The sequence below is a fragment of the Alnus glutinosa genome, chromosome 10, assembly GCF_958979055.1.
Source record: "Alnus glutinosa chromosome 10, dhAlnGlut1.1, whole genome shotgun sequence".
NCBI classification, from domain to species: domain Eukaryota; kingdom Viridiplantae; phylum Streptophyta; class Magnoliopsida; order Fagales; family Betulaceae; genus Alnus; species Alnus glutinosa.
This window is the reverse complement of record NC_084895.1, coordinates 153,848-170,230: the sequence shown is the minus strand read 5'-3', so window position 1 is coordinate 170,230 and position 16,383 is coordinate 153,848. Positions and strand designations below refer to the sequence as shown.

The following is a 16,383-nucleotide window of genomic DNA, read 5'->3' as shown; positions in this document are numbered from 1 at the left end:
GAGTAATAACGCCTCGGTATGATATCGAGTCAGTGTGATATCCCCTCGGGGTGATACCCATTGGATGTGTCAACATCTCGGAGTATAAACATCTCGGACTTACACAACCCCGTTATGATGCGAATATATTCCGAGATCTCCAGGTCGGAGCGAAAACATCTCGGATATCATCACCTCGGAGGTTGGCTGAAATGTGCTACAATCTTCTAAAAGGTGCCATGCGCCACACTCGTCTTAGAGTGCGATAAGGATGAAATCCCAGAAGATCAGGGATAGTCTACAGATCCTTAATTTATGGGATAGAATGGTTATTGACACGGAATCAAGTCTAAAGAAGTACAAACGCAATCAACTACGGACTTCACACTCCTACCCGAATTCCCTAAAAATCTGGTTAAAATTCAAACAGGCTAGGACTCAAACTCCTAATCCAACTAGGTGTCAAGAAGGTCCGGCCTATAAATAAAGACCGTCACACCAGGTATACGATTACGAATTCTCTAAGCTCTTGAGATTAAGATTCAGAATACTCTGCAGAAAACTTTTTAGACTGACTTAGGCATCGGAGTGGGCGTAGTCGGCACCCCCGACGAGTTGTTTGTTCCTTTTTGCAGGGTTGAGGTATTCGGCAGGAATCAGCAGCGAATCTTTAGGCGACACGTCACCATACCGGAAACTGTACCAACAATCAAGAAATCAAAAGGGTAAATATCCCAACATTAACATATGACTGAATCGTCTCCTTCTTGAAGGCAAAGACTTGGTTCCATTCCGGATTTGACTTCTTCTCAATGAACCTAGTGGTGCCCTTGTAGTTCCCAAGTATCAATTCTACATAAGGATCACAGATACCAGGCAAATCCTTTGCCTTCAAAATCTTCACAAACATGAACTGCATTTGCTCCACGAGGTTGTGGCGAAGTACTGCTCGTGTTCTTCATGCCACTGATGTTCGGCTTGGTCTCCTTGAGTGAAAAATCTTCTTTGGGCTTTGCCATTGGTCAAACTGTACAAAAAATAATACCCAAGAAGATTTTCAAAACCAGATTCTGTCAAGAACTGAATGTAATTAACATCATCCAAAGTGAATTTGAATGTAATTCATAAAATAAATTTTTAAACATAATCCCTTTGAAGAATAAGAATGCTAGATGCAATCCTACGTACATAACATCATACTTTCAAGTACACATTTATTGACGTAAAAGTAAAAAATCATTATTTGATGAAAATTACTAGTATTAGATCCATCTAAAAATTTAATGGTAATTTTCACTGCTACGTCAAAAAGTGCGTGTTTAAGAATATCCAGTTTGAAGTCTACGTGGCATTTCTCTCGAAGAATGTAGGTGCATGGTACTAAATTATAATTAAAGCGAGCAGTCATTGAAACTAGCTAATAGAATATTAAAAAACAAAACTAGTTTCAATTTCTTCCCCAAGAGTGTTTGATGCGTTTGCACTTTTATGAACATAGTATATATGTGCTTAATGGAATCTGTCAGAATATAAAAATCAGTTTGCATATAGCTACTGTTGGCGTGAGTTGTAAAGTCAAAAGTAAAAGACAAGCGTGAGTTGTAAAGAGTCAAAAGTAGAAGACAGGAAAATCTAGGAGATAGACATGCCGTGATTACAGGTGTAATTCTAGGCATAAATTGCGTATAGACTAAAAGTAAGACAAATGTAACTCTATTTAAAGAGTATTCAATCAAATGAAAGAATAAGAAAACAAGTTTTTATCCCTAATTGTTGACATGGTATCAGAGCGGTTGTGATCTTGCCTTGTTTTTTTTTTTTTTTTTTTTCTTCTTTTCTCTGGCTGGCAGAGCTGGAGATTGAGATGAGGGAGGGGGAGATGACCCACCTTTCCTTGAACTGATCGACGTCACCCTCCGACGACCCACCTGCCGAAAGGATCGGGTTCCACCACACCCAAGGCTGCCTCCCGCTCCCGCACACTACCGCTACCAGAACGGCGCTACTGGAGAACACGCCGTCAGGCCACCACCAACTTCCGTCCCTGCGCTCAGCCCAGGGACACTGAGGCTCCGACGTTGCAGCACCGCGCAACCCACAACCCACCGTTGACCGGACCCCGGAAGGATCGGGTTCCTCTGATCGGTCTTCAGATTTCGTTTTTTTTTTCTCCTGCGCTTCCGGCCGGAGTTTCCAAGAAAAAGAGGAAGAAGAAATCAGAAACCGAAAAAAAAAAAAAAAAAAAAGAGGACAAAAAAAGTGAAAAAGACTTTCCACTTTGTCTTTTTCTTCCCACTTTGTTCCCCACTTTGTCCTCCTCCCCACTTTGTTCCCCACTTTGTTCCACTTTCCCGGATGTGAAGGGGAGAAGGCTGTTAACTTAGCTGCTCTTACCTAATCCTATTCTTCCTGCTATGGCCGACTCTGTCACCGATAATAACCCACCACCAATATCCTCTATCCTTACCAACTTCACCAACCAAATGACCGAAGCCCTATCTAAGGTGCAGACCCCGACCTATTCCACCGAAAATGTTGCTGCCCCGATTGGTATCAAGTTGGACAGTTCCAACTATGGCCTTTGGTCCCAAATTGTCGAGATGTATATCTCCGGCAAAGACAAATTGGGATTTATCAACGGTGACTATCCACCACCGCCGACGACAGACCCATCCTTTCGAAAATGGCAAACCGATAACGCCATTGTCAAAGGATGGCTGATCAACTCTATGGACCCGACGCTCATCGGAAATTTCATCCGATTTCCCACTGCTAAAGCAGTTTGGGACGCGATTGCTACAACATTTTTTGATGGAAGTGATACCTCTCAGGTCTACGACCTCCGGCGACGGGTTACTCGTCTGAAACAAGCCGGCGGCTCCCTTGAGAAGTTCTACACCGATCTGCAAGGTCTCTGGCGCGAGATCAATTTCCGGCGGCCGAATCCGATGGAGTGCCCTGCCGACATCCACCACTACAACTCCATGCTCCAGGAGGACCGAGTCTACACCTTCCTCGACGGGATCGACGATCGACTTGACCACATCCGGAGTGATGTGCTCCAAATGCGACCCTTCCCCTCCATCGAGCAAGCCTACGCCCTGGTCCGTCGGGAGTCTCTCCGGCAAGCTGTCATGAGCCCGGACGAACCTCACACCACCTCTGGTGCGGTTCTGGCCACCAAGGGGCTGCGATTGCAGCCGACCCATTGCGTGGGTTCCGGTCGTGGTGCGACTTCCAGCCCAAACCCGAGCAAGCCTCTCGTGACCTCTAGGTCACGCAATTCCGCAAATGTCCCGGATGGGACTAAATGCTCCCACTGTGGAAAGCCGAACCACACGATTGCTACTTGTTTTAAAAAGAATGGGTATCCTGACTGGTGGCATGATTTGCAGGTAAAGAAGAAAAAGATTCTTGGGGGTGCAGAAACAAATACCGGGACTGTGGCTGCCATGGCTGCCATGTCAGCTGAGCCTCATCTGTCTCTAGTACCTCAAGTCAACCCCCTGAATGTGGACCCAGACTCAAATATAGGTAAAATTGGCTCTGGTTTTGCCACATCCTCCAGTGATGGTAACCGCGATACTTGGCTTCTTGACTCAGCAGCCACCGATCATATGACTTTTGATGCAACAGATTTTACTACGAGATCTACCCCACGACGCACTTGTGTTGAAAATGCTAATGGGGTGGTCTCCCCAGTTACAGGGGCTGGCACCGTGTCCTTGTCCCCATCTCTCCAACTATCTCATACACTACTTATTCCATCACTATCACATAAGTTACTGTCTATTGACCAAGTTACTGAAGAACTAAATTGTGTGGTTCTAATCTACTCTCATTTTTGTCTTCTTCAGGATATTCTCACCAAGGAGATAATTGGGCGTGGTACTAAAAGGGGGGGCCTATATTATGTGGATGACGTAAGCACGGGTCATGTTTGTCATGTACGCAGTGATGGACGGGAACGACAAATCCGGTTATGGCATCAACGTTTGGGGCATCCAAATTTTGGCTATCTGAAACATGTATTTCCTGAACTTTTCAATAATGTAGTGGTATCTGAATTAAAATGCTCTACTTGCATTATAGCCAAAAGTCATCGTACTTCTTATTTGCCAAGTTTGAATAAAAGTACTGTCCCGTTTACACTTGTTTACTCTGATGTATGGGGTCTGATGAGTACCAAATATTGTGTATTTGGACCCCTTAATTTACATTAGTTAAACCTTTAGCTTTGTTATTTTCTAATGCTTTGGTTAGTTTTAGTGTTTTTATATTTTGTAGGACAATAAGAGAGAAATGATACAATTCAAGCAAAATACAAGGAAATTCGGATGCAGCAGACTGCTACATTTAGACTGATCATAACAGGACCAAAATATATCCTTTTTGGGAGTTTCTTAAATCTAAATTGAATTTCAAGATGTCAGCTTTCCAACGCAACAAGTTTCAGCCAATTTGGAAATGCGTGGAAAAAGATATGGCTGTTTGAATTTCAGTCGTCGGATCATCCCGAAAATCCGGAACCATCTCTCTTATTATTTTTCTTTTGCTTCATCCCTTGTCTCCCCAAAGCTAGAGCCAATACACGTTTTTCTCCACATTCTCAGCCACTTAATCACTTTTTTTTCCACTCAACATCATTCCATAAAACACTCACCACTCATTCCATAAAACACTCACCACTCATTCCATAAAACACTCATCACTCATCTCTCCACTCATACACCCACTCACCCATTCCACACAAACCACTTGGCTATAAAAGGAGACCAAGGCTGAAAATCAAGAGGAGAGAGGAGGCATGAGCCTCTTTGTACATAACTTCTTGCTTCTCTTCTTCTTGTAGCTTATTTCTTTCCTTTTGCAACTCTTTGATTTTTATGCTTTTAATTTAATGTTTTAAGTTGTAGTTATTCTATCATGTGTAGCTAATATTTTCGTTTGGGGTTGAGGATGAAACCTCACCATTGAAGAGAAACCGAGTTTCTTGCTTGTTCATGCTATTTGAGTTTATGGGTTTGATTTCTCATTGTTTTACTTCGATTTTTATGAGATGATGTTTTGATATCTCTTGTGGTTTCCGGATACAAGTGATGATGTGGAATAAGTCTCATTAAAATTGGTTGCTTGGTGTTTGATCTATCAAAACATTGGATATTCATTGTGCGTCGTTCGACTAATACATTATTTTATCGGTTTGAATGATGATATCCATTGTGATTGAATGATACATTGGATGTTTTGATTTCAATTGGTACTCTTTGTGATTTGTGCTATGAACAGAATCATTGAATGTTTCAAATGATTTTTGAAGCAATGTAGAGCATACCTAAGATTTGTATGTGACAACCTCAAAATATATGTGATGAGCATGAGATTAGGTTATTGTGATTTGGTGAGTGTGGATTCCAAAACCCTAGACCCCTTTATCTTCATTATTTTTGTTCATGTTTTCTTTTATCAAAAAACCCCTAAATTTGGAACTAGGTTAAAGTAGGATTAGTTTGAATAGAGATGAATTTTCGCAACACAATTCCCCGTGGGATCGACCTCGCACTTGCATAACACTATATTGCAAAACGATTCGTGCACTTGCGAGTACTATTTTTAAAACACATCAAGTTTTTGGCGCCGTTGCCGGGGAATTGTTTTGTTTGTGGAAGTTGATTTTTGTTTGAATTGATTTTATTTTTCTACTAGTTTAGGTAGATTTTTGTTTTCTTTTTCTTCTTCCAATTTTTGTTTCTTTTTATTTTTATTTGTTTTTGTTTTATTGTCTAACCCCCAAAAAAAAAAAAAAAAAAAAGCAAGGTTTTCTGTTTTATTGTTATTTCAGGTTGTGCGGAATTTTACGAAGTCGATCGATCGAACCAACACTGGAGGTGTTACCTGGAATAGTTCAGTAGCAGAAATTCTTGCCAAAAAAAAAATTATTTTTTGGTCCAAATTTGTAAGTTTTAATTCTTGCCTTTCTGGTGTCGTTGGTTGTTTTATGCATTCGTGTTAGTCTTCAATTTTTTTTATTTATTTATTTTGTTTGTGCTATTTTTTTTTCTTTTAATCTTCAAAAAAAAAAAAAAAAGTATATTTCGCAAAGTGTGATCTTACGGCGCTATCTAAGTGTCGAGGCAAGTTCTGGTTAGGAAAGTCTTGGGATTTAAGTGTGTCCGGTGTGACCCCCCTCACTTTCCTGGGAACGAACCTGGGTTCTTAGAAAATTCTGTCTGCCCCACTTGCAATTTCTTTAAAAAAAAAAAAAAAATTTGGTTCATATCTTTGGTGGGATATCTTCTTGCTATAGGGTGTAAGTGAAGCATGGCTTCTTATTTTGATAATTATTGTGATTCTTCTGCACAACATGTTTCACCTAGTGGTAGGACACTTGCTCCAACCAACTACCCTTACAGTTTCAACCCACATGAACCATGTTCATATTGCTCTGATCCTTATCATAGTTCTAGTAGTTGTCCCTCTTGGGGACAATTCTATAATTTTTCATATGAGCAAATGAACACAAACTCCTCCAGCCCGGGGTTCAATTCAAATTCCAATTTTTACAACCCAGACTGGAGCGACCATCCTGATTTCTCATGGCAAACTCAAGCCATGGGAAATTGTGCTCCCCAATTTCAGGAACTGCACTATCCTGATTATCCACAGTTCCAATCTTCCCATCCTTCATCCTACGTTTATCCAGCCCCTTCTTCACAGTCCACTTTGGAAGACACTCTTAAGGTCTTCATGGAGCTCACAGGCCAGGCTATTAGTGACGTGAAGAATGCTACTACGGAAAACACTCAGGCGATTGCCAGGATAGAAGGAAAGCTTGAATATCTGGTTGCTGAAGTCATCAGAATAGAGGAAGAAGAGCTTCAGAGTCAGTCGATGGTTGCAGGGCACTACATGATTGATGAGGATGATGCTAGTCATTCTTGTCATGAGCATGTCCCTACCATCACCATGTTTGAGAATGAGGAAATTGTGGGTAACAATGAGGAAGAAAAGGAGGAGCACCTTGAGCAAGCAGCGCCCCCGCCAAATCCAAATACACCCAATGACAAGGAAATGAGTACTGAAGCTCATTCTTTCATCACCATCCCTCTTGAGACATTTCATGAGCCCCAAGCTTTAATTCTTACATGTCTCAAAGAGCCATCTTATGCCAAAACTGTCAAGGATCTATGCACACAACCGCGCAAATCTAGGAACCATCGTCCTACAAAGATCCTTCGAAGCAAGCAAGTTAGCTACATAAGATGGCGAAACATTTCTCTCGAGGGACATCAATTCTTTAAGAAGAAATGGTGGAAGGGATTGGTTGGACATCCACATGATCGGGGAAGGCGCTGTAAATTTTCTTTTACCTTTTTGCACAGTTGTTTTTTTTAATTATTTTTGTTAAATATTTTGTTTCTGTTTTACCTTATTTTGTTGTCTGTTTTTGTTTGTTAGTTTATTTTTAATTTTTCAATGGTGGGATAACTTCTTGCTATAGGGTGTAAGTGAAGCATGGATTCTTATTTTGATAATTATTGTGATTCTTCTGTACAACATGTTTCACCTAGTGGTAGGACACTTGCTCCAACCAACTACCCTTACAGTTTCAACCCACATGAACCATGGAAAGCTTGCTAAATGAGAACATGGAAGCCTCGAAGGAGAGGAAGGTGGGGAATGTGAAGAAAGCAAAGAAGGCGAGGCAAGCAATCCGGAAAGGATATGAGTGCGGTACTCATATCGTAGTGCTCTCTCTCTTCTGTCATAGATCGCCATCACCGGATTGAGGATAGATGTGAGGAGCGTCCAGGTTGACAAGACGGAAGAGAAGGTCTTGCATGATCAAGAATAATCTTGCTTCTGGATAGTATGATCAAGAATAATCTTGCTTCGTTGTTTGTGAATCTGGTTGTGATGCTGCATTTTTTTCCAACTTTGAAATTGGTTATGAACTACATCTTCCCTTCCAGGAAGCGATGATGAGTTCAGATTAGAAGAAAGATTTGGCTCTCGAAGTGTGAAGAGTAGAGAGCTCATAGGTGTGCTTTGCAAGAGAGAAGACGAGTGAATTTATAGAGAAAATTTGAGAGGGGACGGTGCAAGTGGTGCCGACAGTGAATCGTAATATCTCCATCCCTTTCTCGGAACGCTCATCCAGCTCATTCTCGGGATGCCCCTCTAAGACTGCTAGTTGCGGAAAGTGCGGCGATGAATCCGAAAAAGTCATTGGGTAAATTCGGAATTCGAGAAGGTGAAAAGGGTGAAAACTTGAAAAAGAAGAGAACTCGTGATTCGAGGGCGGCTGTCTACTAGTGATAGTGGAGGCTGTGCTCAGAAAGAAGAGAACTCGTGATTCGTGGGCGGCTGTCTACTAGTGATAGTGGAGGCTGCGCTCAGAATGACGTTGATTAGACCGCGTCTCGCCCACTGATTAAGTTCTCTTTCCTTCCCTTCAAATATTTCGAATCACCGCTTCATTTCTATCTTTCTCTCCTTCAGATTCTTTGAGGGATATCATCGTTTCCTAAGTTTTCCAGAAAAATGGCTTCTTCCTCTTCCCAAAATAATCTTGATCTGAATACTACGCCAGTAGTACAACCCGAAATTTGGCGTCCATTATTCTTAACGCAAAAAGGTCCTCTCATGACCAATGACTCTGTAATGCTGAATGATGCAGCAGCTGCATCCGTGGCTCAAGGCATCATAACTCCTCGAGATGATAAGTTGTTGGCGGATAGGACTGATGCTCAAGCCATCAATGACTCTTTGGCTTTCAGTATTCAGAGTGCTTCTTCAGTTACAAACATGGCTCGACGTCTGCAAGTTCGAGGGAATGAAGTCCAAGCGCTAAAAGCTCAAACTTTGGCTTTGCAGCGAATGTACATGGACTTTAGGCGTAGGAATCGGGTCCTACAGCAAGAAAATAAAAAGATGAAGAAGGTGGTAGATTCGTATGCGAAAGACTTGGAAAAGAGGTATGCTGAGTTGGAACAGAATACCAATCGTCTGCAAGAACAACACCAGGACCTCTTGCGTGTAGTCCAAAACCTCAGGGTTTTCCGCCCAGAAACTTAGTCAGGTATAAGCATACCGAATACTCTGGGGATGTTGCAGGAAAGGTCCGATTCGCAAGTTTATGTTTTCTTAGAAGTACTTCGTTTTGTAAGACAATAATTATATTTTTATTTTTATTTTTATTTTTATTTTTATTTTTATTTTTATTTTTATTTTTATTTTTATGGACTGTAATAAAAATAAATAAATAAAAAAAATGGCGCTACGAAGATCCTTCGAAGCAAGCAAGTTGGCCACCTGAGAAGGCGACACATTCTTCCAGAGGGATATCAGATTCTAAAGAAGAAAGGGTGGAAGGGATTGGTTGGACATCCACATGATCGGGGAAGGCGCTGTAAATTTTCTCTTACCTTTTTGTACAGTTGATTTCTTTCATTTTTATTTCTTTTCATTTTATTTTCGTTTCTGACAGCAACTAACATTTTGATGTTTGTGTCTATGAGAAATGTTGCTGTTAGTTTTTGTTGACAGGTGTTTTGGTGTTTAAGTTTGGGGGACGCCTTGACCTTTCACACCTCGATGTTTCCGTATTTCTGGTAATGTATTTCTACACTACACATTGCGGACAATGTGTAATTCAAGTTTGGGGGTATGGAAAAGCACTCTGTCCATTTGTTTGTTTGTTTATTTCATTTGTTTGTTTGTTTAAATTTTCTGTTTGTTTAAGTTTCCATTTGTGTGTTTGTTTAATTTTTCTAATTGTTTGTTTATTTCATTTGTTTGTTTGTTTAAATTTTCTGTTTGTTTAAGTTTCCATTTGTGTGTTTGTTTAATTTTTCTAATTGTTTTAAGTTATTTTTAGTTGTCTTTTTGTTCTTAAGATGTTTTGATAAAAAAAAAAAAAAATTATGTTGTCAAGTTTGAGTTAAGCCATAGCTGTGGTTTGCATTTCATCGGCTTGCTTAAGTTTTTGAACACATCATGTCTTTAGGAATCTGAGTCTTTTGACTTATTTTTGGGCTAGTAAGATTTCACTTGATTTGAACTATCACGAGCACGTTAGCATGTAATTTGTGGGGTATGAATTTGTGCTTAATTGTGTATTTTGAGAGTGGTTGGATGACTTATTGATAAATAACCTTGGCTTGCAAGATATATATATATTTAAAAAAAAAAAAAAAAAAAAAAAAGATCATTTTGAGTTTTTCACTGAGTAACCGGGTCTCTTGCCTCACTAAGCATTGAGTGTTTGCGTCAAAAGGTGAGAATTTCAATTTGGTTAATTGTATGGCTAGTTTGGCTTCGTAGCCTTTTTGACTTGAGTAATTAAGCCCTTAGGGATGTTTCTACATCTAGTGCCCTAAGACCATTTGGTTTGGGAGCCACTGGCCCAACACTCATCACTCATCTCTCCACTCATACACCCACTCACCCATTCCACACAAACTACTTGGCTATAAAAGGAGACCAAGGCTGAAAATCAGAGAGAGGGAGAGGAGGCATGAGCCTCTTTGTACATAACTTCTTGCTTCTCTTCTTCTTGTAGCTTATTTCTTTCCTTTTGCAACTTTTTGATTTTTATGCTTTTAATTTAATGTTTTAAGTTGTAGTTATTTTATCATGTGTAGCTAATATTTTCGTTTGGGGTTGAGGATGAAACCTCACCATTGAAGAGAAACCGAGTTTCTTGCTTGTTCATGCTATTTGAGTTTATGGGTTTGATTTCTCATTGTTCTACTTCGATTTTTATGAGATGATGTTTTGATATCTCTTGTGGTTTCCGGATACAAGTGATGATGTGGAATAAGTCTCATTAAAATTGGTTGCTTGGTGTTTGATCTATCAAAACATTGGATATTCATTGTGCGTCGTTCGACTAATACATTGTTTTATCGGTTTGAATGATGATATCCATTGTGATTGAATGATACATTGGATGTTTTGATTTCAATTGGTACTCTTTGTGATTTGTGCTATGAACGGAATCATTGAATGTTTCAAATGATTTTTGAAGCAATGTAGAGCATACCTAAGATTTGTATGTGACAACCTCAAAATATATGTGATGAGCATGAGATTAGGTTATTGTGATTTGGTGAGTGTGGATTCCAAAACCCTAGACCCCTTTATCTTCATTATTTTTGTTCATGTTTTCTTTTATCAAAAAACCCCTAAATTTGGAACTAGGTTAAAGTAGGATTAGTTTGAATAGAGATTAATTTTCGCAACACAATTCCCCGTGGGATCGACCTCGCACTTGCATAACACTATATTGCAAAACGATTCGTGCACTTGCGAGTACTATTTTTAAAACACATCAGGGTCCTTCCCCGGTTTCTATTGTCTCGGGAATTCGTTGGTTCGTCCTCTTTGTTGATGATTGTACCCGCATGACATGGCTTTACTTGGTGAAAAATAAAGATGAGGTGTTCTCTGTTTTTCAATCATTCCATGCAATGATCCAAACTCAATTCTCTGCCAAACTCCGAGTCATTCGCTCTGACAATGGCGGTGAATTTGTTAATCAGCGCTTCCCCGCCTATTTTGACCACCATGGACTTATTCATGAGACGTCGTGTCCTCAGACACCACAGCAAAATGGTGTAGCTGAGCGAAAGAACCGTTACATTCTTGAGACTGCCCGAGCCCTACTCCATGGAAATCATGTGCCAACTCGATATTGGCCCGATGCAGTATCCACCGCTGTTTACCTACTTAACAGACTTCCCTCCAAAGTCCTGCAATTTCAGACCCCACTCCAGGTCTTGGCGTCCCATGTCTCCCTACCCACGATCCTTATGCTCCCTCCCCGAGTATTTGGGTGTGTGGCTTACGTACACCTTCACAAGAACCAACGAACTAAGTTGGACCCCTGTGCCCTCAAATGTCTCTCCTTAGGTTACGCTACGCATCAGAAGGGGTATCGATGCTATGATCAAGAACAGAATTGGACGCGTTTTGACTGGCCAAATAGCAATACAGTGATGAGAGAAGAACCACATGGTGAAGAAGAAGAAGCACACTCAGGGTCAGAACAGGACACTGCAAGCCCCCCCTCTTCCACAGTACCCACAAGCTCTTCTCCTGAGAATATTCCTGAGGTAAGCACACTTGACACACATTTAGATAACAGTAACCTGAATCCCTCTGCTGGATATGTTCTACCTTTCAGGACAAACCGTGGCCAGCCACCGAAAAGATACTCCCTTGATGATGAAGAGCGAAGATCAAGGTATCCAATTGCCAACTATATGTCAACCAAGAGATTACCTGAAACTCTCAGAGGATTTGTGCACGTACTTTCCTCAATCCAAGTTCCAGCTGGAATTCAGGAAACCTTGTCTGATCCAAAATGGACACAGGCAATAAAGGAAGAAATGGAGGCACTCCTTAAAAATGACACATGGACTCTCGTTCCACTACCTGAAGGGAAGAAAACAGTAGGATGCAAATGGGTATTTTCCATCAAACACAAGGCAGATGGATCAGTGGAGAGATATAAAGCAAGATTGGTGGCAAAAGGCTATACACAAACGTATGGGGTTGATTATCAAGAAACCTTCTCACCAGTAGCGAAGCTCAGCACTGTAAGGATTTTATTATCTCTTGCAGCTAACCTTGATTGGCCACTACATCAATTTGACGTAAAAAATGCATTCTTACACGGCAAACTTGAAGAAGAAGTCTACATGGACCTTCCCCCGGGATACACAGCCTCCACGGATGTCAAAGTTGTGTGTAAACTACAACGGGCTCTATATGGTCTAAAACAATCACCACGAGCGTGGTTTGGGCGATTCAGCTTGGCAATGCGGGAATATGGGTTCAAGCAAAGCAACTCAGATCATACACTGTTCATAAAGCATAATGGAAAGAAGGTAACGATATTAATAGTCTATAACACCCTGATAATAATAATAATAATTGTTAAAATATTTTAAGATTTGATAATTAGTTGAGAAAAAAAAAAAAGAAAAAAAAAAGAAAAAGAAAAACAGTCAGATGGACGTGTGTTATTTCTGTTTAGCATGAGATATACATTAGCATGAGATTTTTTCATATTATCTATGGTTGTCCGTGAATGCTGGGATCTGCAAGCTTTCTTTTTCTGTTTAATCCTTATCTCCCACCGTCCCACGTTCGCAACTTATCTAAGTTATATATACCCTTGACTCTTACTTCTTCTTCATCACCTCTTCACTGAACTGAGAAAGGTTGCAAAATCAGAGCAAAAACCAGCAGGTAATGTCTTCAGTTTCAGTACATTACGTTTTGCTCTTTAGTCCTTTCTTAATCTTGGCATGTGTATATTACTTTTTGTATTTTATTCTTTATTTTGTTTTCTCTTCTTCTATAAACGTGCGGTACCTGCAGCTTTTGTTTTTTCTTTCTTTCTTTCTTTTTCTCTCTTCTTCTTTTCTTTCTTCTTCTTCTTCTCCTTCTTCTTTCCACTTCCGCCTCTGTTTCTTTTGCTTCTTCTTTTTTCTTCTTCTTTTCCTTCCTCTTTTCTTCTTCTTCTCTGCATGTTTTTCTCTTTACAAAATCAGAGAGGGAGACGAGAAGAGTGAGTGAGGGAGAAATGGGTGTTGACCGTGAGAGGCAGGGGAGAAAGGAGGGAGACCCAGCCGGTGGGTGGGCCACCGGACTGGGCGGACGACGCCGCCGGACCGGCAGGCCACGGTCCCGCGCCGGCGACGTCTCCTGGTGCCTTTTTCCGGTGATGTTTTCCGGCACCCATGTCTTAGAAAACCCATTTTTTTTCCATGGGTAAGTTAAATTTCTTGAGCTTTTGTTTTTTTGGGTTGATTTTGGTTCAATTTAGGGAGTTGATTTCTTGGGTAAACCGGTTGATGTTGTGGGAAAATTCTGTCTTGGTTGAGCAGGGGTGGGTGTGCCGTGAAGTGGGGTGTGAGTTTTGGTGGTTGAACCGTATGGATTTGGGTAGCAACCAATTTTAGATGATTTCTTGTTTTGGATTTGCATATTAGAGCTTGTGTGTGTGCTGTTGTTTAAAGTTTTGGTTGGGTTCCATGGAGGTTGGAACTGATTGGATGGTGGTTTTCTTGGGGTCTTGATTTTCTGTGGTTTGATGTGGTGAACGGGAGAAATTCTGTTTTGATAGTTTTTGGATGATTGGTCTAGTTCAATTGTTATTATTGATGGGCTGATTTAAAGTGGTTATTTTTAATTAGCTGGATCAGTAGGCTTTAAATTTAGTATAAATAAAATGATAGAGTAATTATAAGCTTTAATTTAGATTTTAAAGTTTATTGTTATCTGTTATAAACGGCTACCTAAACTTCGGAATATCCTCTAAATAAAATTTTACCTTTGCATTTTATTTAGGTAAAAGCAACTCTGACGAAAAGGGCTATCAAGGTAAGGGGATACAACACCTAAAAATCCCCCAACAAGATTTTACTATAAATCTTTTGAAATAAAGAAAAATGTTGGGGAATTTTACAAAGCATTATTATGTGAAATTTTAAATGCCAAGTTGTTATTTCTAATATGTTTCGTTCATGCTATTTTATGCATTTTTACAATTGTGATTAAGAGCATTTTTAAATTATGAAATTATGCATAAGAGTATTTCAAAGTTGTGATAAGAGCATTTCAAAGATATGATTACAGAGAATTCTAAAGTTTATGATTTACATAGTTTTGAATGAAAAAAAGAGAATCTAAAGTTTAAAAGTCTGCACATGACTATAGTTATAAAAACGGCTCTTACAGTTTTAAAGCATAGTATACAGTTATAGTAGAGCCTTCAGTATTACAGAAAACTGTGCAGTAATTATTTAAATCCCGAGGCACTACTACAGTTAGGATCGGTACCATATAGGGTAGCAAGGCAAGCATACCAAAATACGGTGTGTGCTACCGGCCGGGGTTGGCCTTCACCTAGGGAAGATCCCCAACCCGGTGACTCTCCCCTGTGACGACAGGCTGAGTCTATAGGTCCTTTGGACAAAGCCAACGTGCGCCGCTCACGGTAACTGGCGGTGTAGAGTCTATAAAGGGTTAAACCACAGTTAAAGGATAAAATAGGAAATAAAAAAGAATTGATTTAATTATTCATGCCATTATTCATATTTCTTGTTCATCTATTTTTAAGTTCTGTTAATTATACTTACAAATTCTGTTTAATTGCTCATTATGATATTTTGTCATTATGCATAAATAATGATTTTATAGCATGTTTTATTTTCTTGGTGTTGATATTTCCTTACTGAGTTGTCGAACTCACCCCTTTCCCTTATAACCATTTTCAGATGAAGGTGTACATTATAGTATTGAGGGGAGGAGTGCCTGTAGGACTCCTGGTGGTCAGTGACCCCCAGATCTGGCCCCATCCATGGGCAACTTGGACTTATTGTACAGTGGACTAGTAGAGGATGTAGATTCCTGTAAATAGTAGCAGTTTGGCACCTGGGATCTCCTTTGTGGACAAAGACTGTAGAGCTGATAGATCATGATAGTACAGTTTTATTTTGTTAATGAAAACTGTACTAATTTCAGTCTTTTAACTTATGTAGTGGTTTTTCTAGCAATGTAGATTGCTAGCTTTTGCTTTACCACTTCACTTTTGAGCTGTAAATAACTTCGAGCCCCAGTGTAGAATTTTGATACTGCTATCATAGTTGGTATAAATAGTAATACTACTTGTGTTTAGAAACTCTTTGTCTTTATTTACTTATTTATTTATCTTTTAGTTCGCGTTTCCCTTATTTTCCTAAATGGGGGCGTGACATAGTCTATGTGGATGACATGATTATTACAGGTGACGATGAAGAAGAGATATTAAGACTACAGGAGGAACTGGCCACTGATTTTGAAATAAAAAATCTGGGAGGGCTTAAGTATTTTCTGGGAATCGAAGTCGCAAGGTCTAAGGAAGGAATATTCCTTTCCCAAATGAAATATGTACTGGATGTATTATCAGAAGTAGGGATGTTGGAGTGCAAGCCAGCAGATACTCCAATTGTTCAGAATCATCGACTTGGAGAGTATCCAGACCAAACTCCAACGGACAAAGGAAGATACCAAAGGTTAGTTGGGAAACTAATATACCTCTCACATTGTAACGCCCCAGATTTTAAGACATATTTTAAATACGTTAAAGAATAAAAATAATTATTTTAGTTGTTTTATAAATATTTTCAACAACCGCATATTATTCCGGTTTTCCCACTTAGTATATTAAAACCCTTCACTCTGGTTTTTAACATTTTTCTTCTTCAGCCGTCGCCCGCACTTTGCTTAAAATAAGACCACTTCACCAACCTGATTCCATTATATTTGTTATATAATTTCTGCAGCATATTGGCGCACTGCTTCCTCTTAATTTATTCCTTCTTTTCTTTCCCTCTTTCTTTATTCCCT

General features: G+C 39.8%; 1 protein-coding gene across 4 annotated transcripts in view; it reads right to left on the bottom strand.

Moving 5' to 3' along the window:
• LOC133880437 (FT-interacting protein 3-like) overlaps nt 1-16,383 on the bottom strand; it is a 56,903-nt gene that overhangs the window by 20,289 nt on the left and 20,231 nt on the right. For 2 of the 4 annotated variants that reach the window (XR_009902285.1, XR_009902286.1), the window contains one exon: nt 919-1,006. The exons of 1 other annotated variant lie outside the window; for it this stretch is intronic. The gene's annotated coding sequence lies outside the window, so the exon portion shown is untranslated. Of the gene's footprint in view, nt 1-918; nt 1,007-16,383 lie in introns of those variants that run through there. One more of the 4 variants, XR_009902287.1, reaches the window with a different exon arrangement.